Raw genomic sequence first — 12,092 nt, forward strand, 5'->3', positions numbered from 1 at the left:
TTCATGCTGATTTCTAATTTTTTGTTACATAAGTAGACAATGTACCTTGACAAGTGACTTTGAATTTATACTAATAAGCAAAACCTAATTTTTTCCCCTTGAGGCAATTGGGGTTAAGTGACTTGCCCAGGGTCACACAGCTAGGACGTTTTAAGTGTCTGAGACCACATTTGAACTTAGGTCTTCCTGTCTTCGGGGCTGGTGCTCTATCCACTGTGCCATCTAGCTGCCCCAAGACCTAATTTTTTTATGCTACAGCTACATCATTTGCTTATTATGTACTTAAATATTGTTATTTATTACATTACTGTGTACTTTGAATCCAGTTTTAGCTTACATGAGTAATATGAATAGAGAAATCTTAAAGAATTGACATTCGGTATTCAAATGTAATCATATCAATTTATTTTTATCTAATGACAATACAGATAAAGTTAGAGAGAGAAATCACTGAATGAACGATTTGGGCTAATGTGATATATACACATTAAAAATTACAAGGAAATTAACTGAGCTCTATTTGTAGAATGTAGTAATTCATATGAGTAGTACATAGCAGCTATTCTAGAGAGCTATGAGTTGGGGAATATATCTCGAAACTAGTAACTAAATCACTGAGGAAGAAGAGATAGGACTAAAAACTCAGAGCAAAGACCAAAGTTGCCTAAAATATTAGAGAAAGCACTAATGAGAAAAAAATGATGTGTTTCAAAGTAAACTGAGCACAGTGAACACTTGCTATGCTAAATTAAGTACCTCTTCAAGAGAACTGCTATATCAAGTCAGAACTGCTATATGAGTCCTTGATAGGAGGACATATTATCAGAGTTGTCATAGCAAGGAAACAGGTGATTAACATGGAGAATTTTAACTGTTTGATCTAGAGTGTGTTGAGAGTAATGAAAAGCCCAAGAGACAAAGTTTCTGGGAACTATTTATTAATTAATGGTGCAAATAATCAATAAATTAATGATCAGTGCTCTCTTTTGGTAAACAAAGACCAAGATCATTAAATGCTTATATATCTTGTGAAAAGTAGGTGCCCCTGACAGGCAGAGATCAACACTAATTGGTGAACAGTCAATGTTCCTTTTCTCATGAGAAGGTGGACTAAAAGTGTTCAGCTCTTCCTGTTGAAAATATGGCTTGATCATAATATTCTGCTGCCTTCATTACTCCAGAAAAAAGAATCCCTCTTCACCCAAACAACTCTAATTGAATAATGGGAGAAAGTGGGATCAAGGGCATAATCCTAATGCTTTTAGCCCAGGAATTTACCTAAATTAGATTCAGTTTACTCTTTAATTAGCAGTAAGCTCCTTTAATTGGGTGGAGTCTGGAATTTAGAAAGCCAAAGAGTGATCAAACAATGCTTTTTATCAGACCAAATTTGATATCAGACACTTAACACTTTCTAGCTGTGTAACCCTGGGCAAGTCACTTAACCCCAGCCTCAGGGGGAAAAAAAAAAAAGAAAGAAAGAAAATGCTAAAGCTAGAAAAAATAAATAAGAGCCTTGGAAGAAAGACTTAGGAAAATAACAGCACAAGACATACAAAAATTTACAGAATTTATTAAAAATTTAAAACAAGTTATCAAATCCAAGAGAAAAGAAGAAATGTCAAAACAAAAACAATTGACCTAGGGAAAAAAATCAAAGAAAAATAATTTATGTATCATTTGATTACTTGAAAACCATGAGCAAATGATAATTTAAAAAAAAAAAAAACGTAACCTAGATATTATGATCAAGAATTCCTAAAAAAAACAAAACAAAAAAAACAAAAAACTACTTATGTCTATTAGAACCAGAGTGGAAAGAGAATATAGAATTCACCAGTCACTTCCTGAAAGAAACTACAAAATAAAAACTCTCAAGAATGTCAAAATCCAAAATGTCAAAATCAAAATCCAAAACTTCAAGTTAGCAATCTATGCAGTTCTGCAATGTCCCATCCCCATGACTTCACCTCTAGCAGAAACCTGCTTGATCCCTTTGCTAATCAATAGTGACTCTAGGGCTGGCCAACAGCAAGACACCTCCTCCCTCCCCCCCCCCTTCTCCCAGAAAGGCCTTGTTTCCATAGCAACCCAACAATAGGACCTCACTCAAGCATTAACCATTAATAAAATCCCTCCTCCTAAAACAACAAATATAAAGACTGTTTCCATAGCAATCCAGCAATGACATCCTATGACAAAAGAGAAATCCACATCCTGGAAAAGTTAATGGGGAGTCCCAGACCTTTGTACAAGCCAATACAAGGGCAGTGTAGGCTCTAGCAGGCTAGTTCTGCTAGTTCCTGAATGCAAGTAAAAACTAGATGCAAGACCCTGAGCCCCAACGCAAAAAGCTTGGGACAATGCAAAACCAGAATTCAACTTTCACATAAAAACACCAAATTACTAGATACACCGGAAAAAAAAAATTGCTAAAAAACCCAAAAAACAACAAAAAAAGCAACTTTACCATAGAAAGTAACTATGGGTAACAGGGAAGATTGAGGCACAAACTTAGAAGAGGACAATAACATAAAAATGGTTACATGTGAAGGCTTGAAGAGAAACATAATTTGACCTCGATCCCAAAAAGAATTCCTGGAAGAGCTTTAAAAATATATTTAAAAAATAAATTAGAGAAACATAAGAAAAAAGGGAAACAAAATGAGAACATTTCAAAAGAATCATGAAAAAAGAGTCAACAGCACAGAAAAGATATGCAAAAATTCACTTTAAAAAATAACTACTTAAAAATAGAATTGACCAAATGAAAAAAGAAGTAGAAAAGTTCACTGAAGAAAATAATTCTTTAAAAATCAGAGTTGAGTGGCAGCTAAGTGACACAATGGATAGAGAACCAGCCCTGAATTCAGGAGGACTTGAGTTCAATTATAGCCTCAGACATTTAACACTTCCTAGCTGTGTGACCTGGGCAAGTCACTTAATCCCAATTGCCTTAGCAAAAAAAAAAAAAAAAAAAAAAAAAAAAAAAAAAAATCAGAGTTGAGCAAGTAGAAACTAGTGACTTCTTGAAACATAAGATAAACATTAAAAAAAAATTTTTTTTCTAAAATTTAGAAAAAGAAACTGAACAAATTATCAATTAACTTCCTAAGAAAAAATCCCCAGGGCCAGATAGATTCACAAATAAAGTCTACCAAACATTCAAAGAACAATTAATTTCAGTACTATATAAATTATTTTGAGGTGGGAGGAAATACAAAGACGTCCTATTAAATTGTTTTATTATTTTTTTTATGGCTGATACTTAAACAGGAAAAGCCAAAACAGAGAGAGAAAATTATAGATTGATTTCCCTAATGAATAGTGATGCAAAAAAATTAAATAAAAGACTAGATAAGAGATTACAGCAATGTATCACAAGGATTATTTACTATGAACAGATGGGATTTATGCTAGAAATGCAGAGTTGGCTCAATATTGGGAAAATTGTAAGCATATTTGACTATATTGTATTGGGCGTAGTCCCTTTAAGAATCCTTGTCTGATCTACTTTTGGGACAAGATATTCCTAAGAGAAAAGATCCATATCTGAGCCAGTTTGGGCTGTACCCAGCCCCAAGTTGGTTTGGGTTTTCAGCCCCCTTTGATACAAGATCTGGTCAAACTGTTGAGGGCGGTAGCCCCTTTGGTATTCTTTGTTTGATCTCCAACTTCTTTTGGGACTTGCACCTTTGATACAAGATCTGGTCAAACTAGTTTGGGCTATCTGAGATGGCCAGGGTTTTACAGCCCCCCATTCTAATCTGCTCAGATAGAACAAATGGCATCAGGAAATTCCTTTTTGGGAAGAGACTTCTATCTGTCCCCAAAAGATAACAAGAGAATCCTTATCTTATTTACATCACTGCATAAAAGAAAGAACCCAAAGATCTTCTCTTTGCAAATGGCCTTGTATCACGCAGCCATTTTGTCCACCAGCTCTCCGGTGTTTCCATTCTAACCAATAAAGACTATGTTTTGCATTAAGTAGCAAATTCCTTTGCTGCCAAACCCGCCATTGGTTACTTTGGAGAAGGAAGGAGAGAGAGAAAAGGAACTGGCCCATCTCTGTTTAGACCACAATTTACTCCTCAATTTACTCCTCATCAAAACTAGTTTAGGCTTGTACCCAGTCCCCCCACAGGATCTGAGCTGGCTTGGATAACCCAGCCCCTGACTATCTGAAGAAGCCCACCAAAAATCAGGAATCTGCCCATTACTTTTTCAAGCAGATAAAAAGAGAAAAGTTAGAATCATCTTTGGTCAGAGATTTGAAAGATGCCAGCCAGATGTTTACATCAGAGATTCTCTGTCCCCGCTGCTTTCGGTGTATATCTTCCTCTATCTAATGCCTTTTACTAACCAGACCTTAACCTTGCTTCCAAACCTGGCAATAAACATCTTTTTACCCATCCAGGTTTTCGGCCTGTAAATTCATTTACAAGGGACTCTGGCCTCACTAGACCTAATTTAACTTTGTATCCTTGAGCCAAATCCTAAGGGAGTTACAGGGGAGATCCATGTGATTCCCTGTACCCCGAATCCTGCCACTAGACCTCAATTAATCCTATTGAGGTATATACCTCATTATTATGTATTTACCTCATCATTTGGTAGTTACCTCATCAATATCAGTAACAAACTAACAGAAAATATGTGATTATTTCAGTAGATGCAAAAAGAATCTTTGGCAAAATACAACTATACTTGTCAAAAATACTTGAGAGCATAGGAATAAATGGAACATGCCTTAAAATGATAAGTTATATTTATCTAAAACTATCAGCAACCATTACCTATATAATGGGGATAAGCTATAATCTTTTCCAATACAATAAAGTAAGAATGGCCATTATGCACTAGAAATGTTATTTATAGCAATAAGAGAAAAAAAAAGAAATTGAAGGAGTTAAAATAAGTAATGAAAAAATAAAATTATCATTCTTTGTAGATAAGTGAAGAGAGAATCAACAAACTACTTGAATAACTAACAACTTTAGTAAAGTTACAAAATATAAATAAAACAAACATAAATTATCAGCATTTCTATATATGACTAAGAAAGTTCACCAGCAAGAGATAGAAAGAGATATTGCATTTAAAATAACTGTAGAGGGACAACTAGATGGCAATGGATAGAGCATTAAAGGCAGGGAAATTTGAGTTCAAATCCAGTTTCAGACATTTGATACTAACTAGATGTGTTACTTAACTTAATTGTTACTTGAACAAATTATTTAACCTCAATTTCCTTGCAAAATAAATAAATAAATATTTGTAAACAATATAAAATATTTGAGAGTTAACCTGCCAATATAGACCCAGTAACTAACTACATGAACACAATTACAAAATACTTTTCATATAAATAAAATCACATCTAAATAATGGGGAAAATATTAATTGTTTATGGGTAGATGAGCTAATATAATAAAAATGGCAGTTCTACCTGAATTAATCTATCTATTCAGTGCCATTTCTATCAAACTATCAAAGCTAGAAAAAAATAATAACAAAATTCATCTGGAAGATTAAAGAGTAAAGAATTACAAAAGAATAAAAGGTGGACTAGCTGTACCAGACCTCAAACTGTATTATAAAATCATCTGGGTCAGCTAGGTGGCCCAGTGGACAGAGCACTTCGGGTGGCCCTGAAATGAGAAGAAACTGAGTTCAAATCCAGCCTCAGAAACTTGACATTTGCTAACTGTATAATCCTGGGCAAGTTACTTAACCCTGATTGCTTCAAAAAACCCACATCTAGTCTGGCTGGAAAATAGAGTGGTAGATCAGTGGAGCAGTTTATGTACAAATTATATTAAATGACCATGGTAATCTGGTATATTAATGATAACCCCAGAGATCTAAGCTTTTAAAACAAAAACTCATTAATTTACAAAACAGAATGGCAAAGACTATATAGACTAACAACCACACCCTATACCAAGATAAGGTCAAAATGGGTATGTGATTTATACATAAAGAGTGATGCCATAAGCAAATTAGGAGAGCATGGAATACCTTATTTGTCAGATCTATGAATAAGAGAAAAAATTATGACCAAACAAGAAACAGAGAACATTACAAAATGTAAAAAAGGCAATTTTGATTATATAAAATTTAAAAGTTTCAGTACAAACAAAACCAATGCAACCAAAAAAATTATATAAGGAAGGTAGAAAACTGGGGGGAAATTTTGCAAGAAGTTTCTCTAATAAAGGCCTTATTTCTCAAATATATAGAGAACAGTCTAATTTGTAAAAAAAAAAAAAAAAAAAAAAAAAAAAAAAATTTAAAATCGATAAATCATCAAAAATTTGAACAGGCAGTTTTCAGACAAAGATATCTATAATCAAATGAAGAAATACTATCATACCTGTCAGATTATCTACTATGACAAAAAAGGAAAATGATGGATGTTAGAGGGGATTAGGAAAATGGGAATGCTAATGGTGTTGGTGGAGTTGTGAACTGATCTAACCACTCTGGAGAGCAATTTGGAACTATGCTCAAAGGATCAAAAAATTGTATATGCCCTTTATTTCAGCAGTGCCACTGCTAGGCCTAAATCCCAAAGACATAAAAAAAAAAGTGCAGAAGGACCTATTTGTACAAAAATATTTATAGCAACTTTTTGTGGTAGCTAAGAATTGGAAACTGAAGGTATGACCATCATTAGGGAATGGCTAAAAAAAGCTATAAAAAACCTGGAAGGACTTACATGAACTAATAGAAAATGTTAAGTGAACCAAACCTGGAAAATATCATCAACCTGGAAAATATCATACAGTAATATTGTTTGAAGCTATTCTCAGAAAAATAATGATCCAAGAAAATCTCAAAGGACTAATGATAAAACATAGTTTCTGACTCCAGAAAAAGAACTGACATTGGTTGAATACAGACTTAAATATGCTATTTTTTACTTTCTTTTATTCTTTTTCTTTTGAGTCTTAAGAAAAGAAAGGGAAAAGGGAAAGGGAAACAGGGAGAAAGAAATTCATATTACATAATTGAAGTGTACAAGTAAGTTTACACAAATGAAAAAAGGGTGGAAGAAGCAGGTATCAGTTCAACTAATTTCATCTAAACTAATCAAAGGAGGTTAGAACATGCCACATACATACAGAGTTTGGTATAGAAATTATATAATATGAATTTCTTAATAAACTTAAAAGAGTTTATTGAAATATAACAGAATCAATCTCAGGACTTCCACCTATTTACATCCCAGGAGCTTTTTGTTTCATCCTCTTCCCGTTTCCTTACCTATTAAAGGATGTTATCCTTATAAAATTCTTTCCATATGTTGACAAGTCTTTAACTTTTTGATTTTCTCTTGACTTTTATGTTGATATTTTAATAATATTTCTACTCAGTTCCAGTCTTCTCATTAGGAATTATGGAAAGTCTTTTATTTCATCAAAGATATATTTTCATCCCTTAAAATTATATTTTTTCAGAATAAGTTATTCTTCATTGTTAGCTTTCATCTTTTGCTTTTTGTAATGCCTAATGCCATGCTTTCTGCTACTTAAAAGTAATAGCAGCAATATCAAATATTATTCTAAGTATGGTTTTCTAATTCTTTTTTAAATTAAATGTTAAAACAATTTTTAGATATTTTTTAAATATATAAATTTTTGATATCTAATTTTTATCCCCTTTTCCCTCCTGCCTTACTCCCTTCCCTGAGATGGTAAGCAATCAGATATAGGTTGTACATGTGCAATCATGTAAAGCATTTCTATATTAGTCATTTTGTATAGGAGGAATTTTCAACTATAGTGGTCAAAGTTAATGAAATATATATGCTAATCTTGTCATTAATATGGTGAGCTTCCCCTCTAGAGATGAAAGGTAGGGAGGAAAACCAAGTTTCCTTTAGAGGGACAAAACAACTTGCATTAGAAAATTCCTCAGCTCAAAAGATCTGCCAGCCTCACTCATCCCCAGGAACAAATATTACTGCAGTATGCCATGGAACCCTGCCAAATAAACACATTTTTCAGATGTTCATGATCACTTTATAAAATTAACCATGTAATAATAGGGCATGTTTTAAAAAAACAAATGTAGAAATTCAAAAATATTAAATATATACTTTATTGACCATAATATAATAAAAGGTATATTCAACAAAGAGCTTTTAAAGAAATAAAAGATATTATTAAGAAACATTTTGAGGGGGCAGCTAGGTGGCGCAGTGGATAGAGCACCAGCCTTGAATTCAAGAGGTCCAGAGTTCAAATCTGGTCTCTGACACTTAACACTTCCTAGCTGTGTGACCCTGGGCAAGTCACTTAACCCCAGCCTCAAAAAAAAAAAAAAAAAAAAAAAAAAAAACTTTTCGCAAAAAAAGGAGGGAAATGGTATCCTACCAAATTCCTTTTATAATGCAAATATGATCTTGATACCTATATCTGAGAGAGTCAAAACAGGAAAAAAACCTACAAATCATTATCCCTAAGGAACATCATAATAGAAAAAAAGTTGAGTACAAAAAAAGATGCTATAGCAATATATCACAAAGATTATGTAATATGATCCCAAAATTTATTCAACATTAGGAAAAGTATAAATCTAATTGACCAAAATTAGAATCATACAATAACATCAATTAATGCAGAAATGTCTTTTGTGAAAATATACATCTTATTTCTGTAAAAAAAAATAGGAATAAACGATAATAATATAAATAAATTCAGATCCTTTCCAATAAGATCTGAGGTAAAGCAAGAATGTCCACTTGTCACAATTACTACTTGACATAATGCTAGAAATACCAATTATAGTAAGATGAAAAGAAACTTAAAATTGAATAAATAAGATGTGTCCCAAAAAAGAGGAACAAAACTATCATTTTTTGCAAATGATATGTACATATAGAAAGTCCGAAAGTCACCTAAGACATATTCAAAAGGATTAATAACAGCAAAGTGACATTGGATCATAAACACAATAAGAGTCATAAGAATGATGTGACAGCCAAAAAAACAAAAGTAAACTTGGGTCATATTTAGTGGAGAATATCTTGTAAGAATAGAGAGATGATTAGCCCAATGTACATCTTCTTCAGATAATACGTGGAGTATTAAACACATATCCTTTCTTATGTTCACCTGTCTCTGGTGTTTTAAATTTATCAAAAACAGTTAAATGCTCTCCTTCTATGTCTTTACTTACTTATCTTTGATTTCAATCTATTTTCATTCTATCAAATGCTACCAAAATAAAGATTAAGCTTGTCCTTCTTTCTTTTACATTATCATCATCTAACCTTCCCCAAGAAAATCTTTTCTTTGGCTCCCCTTTTTTTCTCAAGAGATCAAAACTTTAAAAATATGTATATTTTTGTTGTTTGTTGCCAGTTTTAACTTATCTTGAAGTTGAGTATTCTTGGCATTGTTTTTACAGGACCATGTATTTTTTATTCATTCTCTTTAACCAGGTTTTGTTTCAATCTCCTGTACTATGCTTTTTGTTTGGTGAGTTCCCTTTGTATCAATATTAGTCTTTTCAGACAATGGAATTGTTTCCATTTGCTATTTTCACAATTTCATTTTCTTGTCCAAGATTCCATAATTTTCTACAATACTTTTTAGGTTCTTTCTGGAAGTGCCATTTGTTCTTTTTTATTATTATTATAGCTTTTTATTTAGAAGATATATGCATGGGTAATTTTTCAGCATTGACAATTGCAAAAGCTTTTATTCCAATTTTTCCCCTCCTTCCCCCCACCCCCTCCAGATGGCAGGTTGACCAATACATGTTAAATGTGTTAAAGCATAAGTTAAATACAATATATGTATACATGTCCAAACAGTTATTTTGCTGTACAAAAAGAATTAGACTTTGAAATAGTGTACAATTAACCTGTGAAGGAAATAAAAAATGCAGGCGGACAAAAATAGAGGGATTGAGAATTCTCTGTAGTGGTTCATACTCATTTTCCAGAGTTCTTTCAAGTGCCATTTGTTATGATATAAATCATCAGAAGATGAGAATTGTGATCTATTTTGATATGGCTTGGGAGTTTCACAGAATTGTAGAATTTCAGAGTCAGAGGCCATCTAGCTTTTCTCACTTACAAAAGGAATTCTTATTAGAATAGGCTCAATATCCAGCCACCACTTGAAAACCAAGAAGGGAGCAATCCACTGCCTCAGATAGTTTACTTTATTTGGACAGCTCTATTTGTTAATAAGTTTTTTTCTGACATGGGACCTAAATCTACTTCTGTAAATTTTACCTACTGTTCTTGATTCTGCTCTCTGAGATAAAACAGGTCAGTCTAGACCTCCCTCCTCTTCATAATAGTCCATCAAATACTTGAAGACCCTTGCCTTATCTTCCCTGAATTTTTTCTTTCCCCTGAGTTGTTTCTTTTAAACATGCTCAGTTCCTTTTACTAAATGTGATATGATACTATACAACACAATACAAGATATGATAGAATATGATATGGACTCAGGATCCTCTAATATATAATTCAGATTCATGTCTTAGGAATACAGTAGACTATTCCATTGCTGTTAATAGATGGACAAGTAACCAAGCTACCTCCATATTTTTGAGTCAGGAATTTGATGTACCATTTATATATTTATGAACTATGATAACAGTCTATTGCTATCCCACTCTGCCATTCACTTCTTATTCACATGATGCTGAAAAAAGTTAACATTTATTTTTTGGCTGCCACATCTGATGTTATCCCCTACTCAAAAACTTCAGTGGTTCTCTGTCACCTCCAGGATCTTGTTTGCCTTTCAAAACAGGAGCGCTACTCCCACCTTCTTGCACTTTAATTCCCCACCCCTTCAAGCTCTCAACTCTACATTTTACTGACAATTTGCTAGAAATTCTCTGCTTCCTCATTTCCACCTCTTGGCTGCTCTGGCTTTTTAAAAATTCACTAATTTTTTTTTTTAATTTTAAAATTCACTAAAGGTGTAATTACACTAAAGGTATAAACCGGGAAATTTTCTTAATCCCCCTTAATTCTAGTGCCTTCTTCTATTAAATATTCCCAATTCGTTCAGATATATTGTTTGTACATAATTATTTGCATCTAGTCTCCTTCATTAGACTATAAATTATTTGAAGGCAGACACTATTTTTGACCCCAACATTAAGTATACTGTTTAGCACACAGTAGGTCTTTAAAAAATATGAGGCTTAAGGAATTTTCCATTTTAGTCATAGCACACATTTCTGCTTGCCTGGAAGCCATAGGAAACTATGGAAATCTTATACCAAGGATCAACCTCATGATTTTCCAATTCTATCCCAAGCTTCTTGACACCAACATCTATTCTGAGAGTCTGTATGGGAAAGAACCTGATAGATATTCTCCATCTCAGATAGAGAAAAATAAATGACATTTCTACTGTTTGAAAACCACAGGAAATTTTGTCATGATCATATACTGTTAGAACTGTGGTTTGATGAGTAAGCAAATGACTTCAGTTTCTACTAATATTCAACTTTAGAATGCCCAGGTATCATAAGAAAATGTGAGTATTGTTACCATTTTCTTGAGACAAGTCACATCCATAGCTAGACCCTTTAATTATATAAGTGTTAATGATAGAAGGATTTCTGGTTCAGATTTATTATCTATATTTACTTAAGCTGAGAGATCAGTTATATCCTTCAAACTATCTATTATGTCCTTGCTCTGTCTTTCTGAAAATCCCAGTTAAATTCCCCTTTTCAGAACTGCTTATCAATGATTGGTGTAGGCCTCATCTTTGGCTCCAAGAAGCTGTAGCATGCACAGTGGCCACATTCCAGTAAACTATCTCAGAAGATAGACTAAATCAGGTTGAAGATAACCAAAGGGCCTGAAATCTGTCAGTAAGTTAGGGAGATATCTTCCCCAAATATACAAAAACTTTCCTCAGTGGAATAGGCAAGAGAATAATTTGTTCCAAAGACATGGAGTCAGCTGAAGCAGTACTCAGAAATTAGTCAGGCATCAGAGATACCAACTTGTCTTGCCTTTTGCCCTGCCGCTAAACTTCAATAACTTAGGAAAAGATAATGCAGCTGATAACTGTGCAACTTAAATCCAATTCACAAGC

The sequence above is a fragment of the Sminthopsis crassicaudata genome, chromosome 2, assembly GCF_048593235.1.
Source record: "Sminthopsis crassicaudata isolate SCR6 chromosome 2, ASM4859323v1, whole genome shotgun sequence".
NCBI classification, from domain to species: domain Eukaryota; kingdom Metazoa; phylum Chordata; class Mammalia; order Dasyuromorphia; family Dasyuridae; genus Sminthopsis; species Sminthopsis crassicaudata.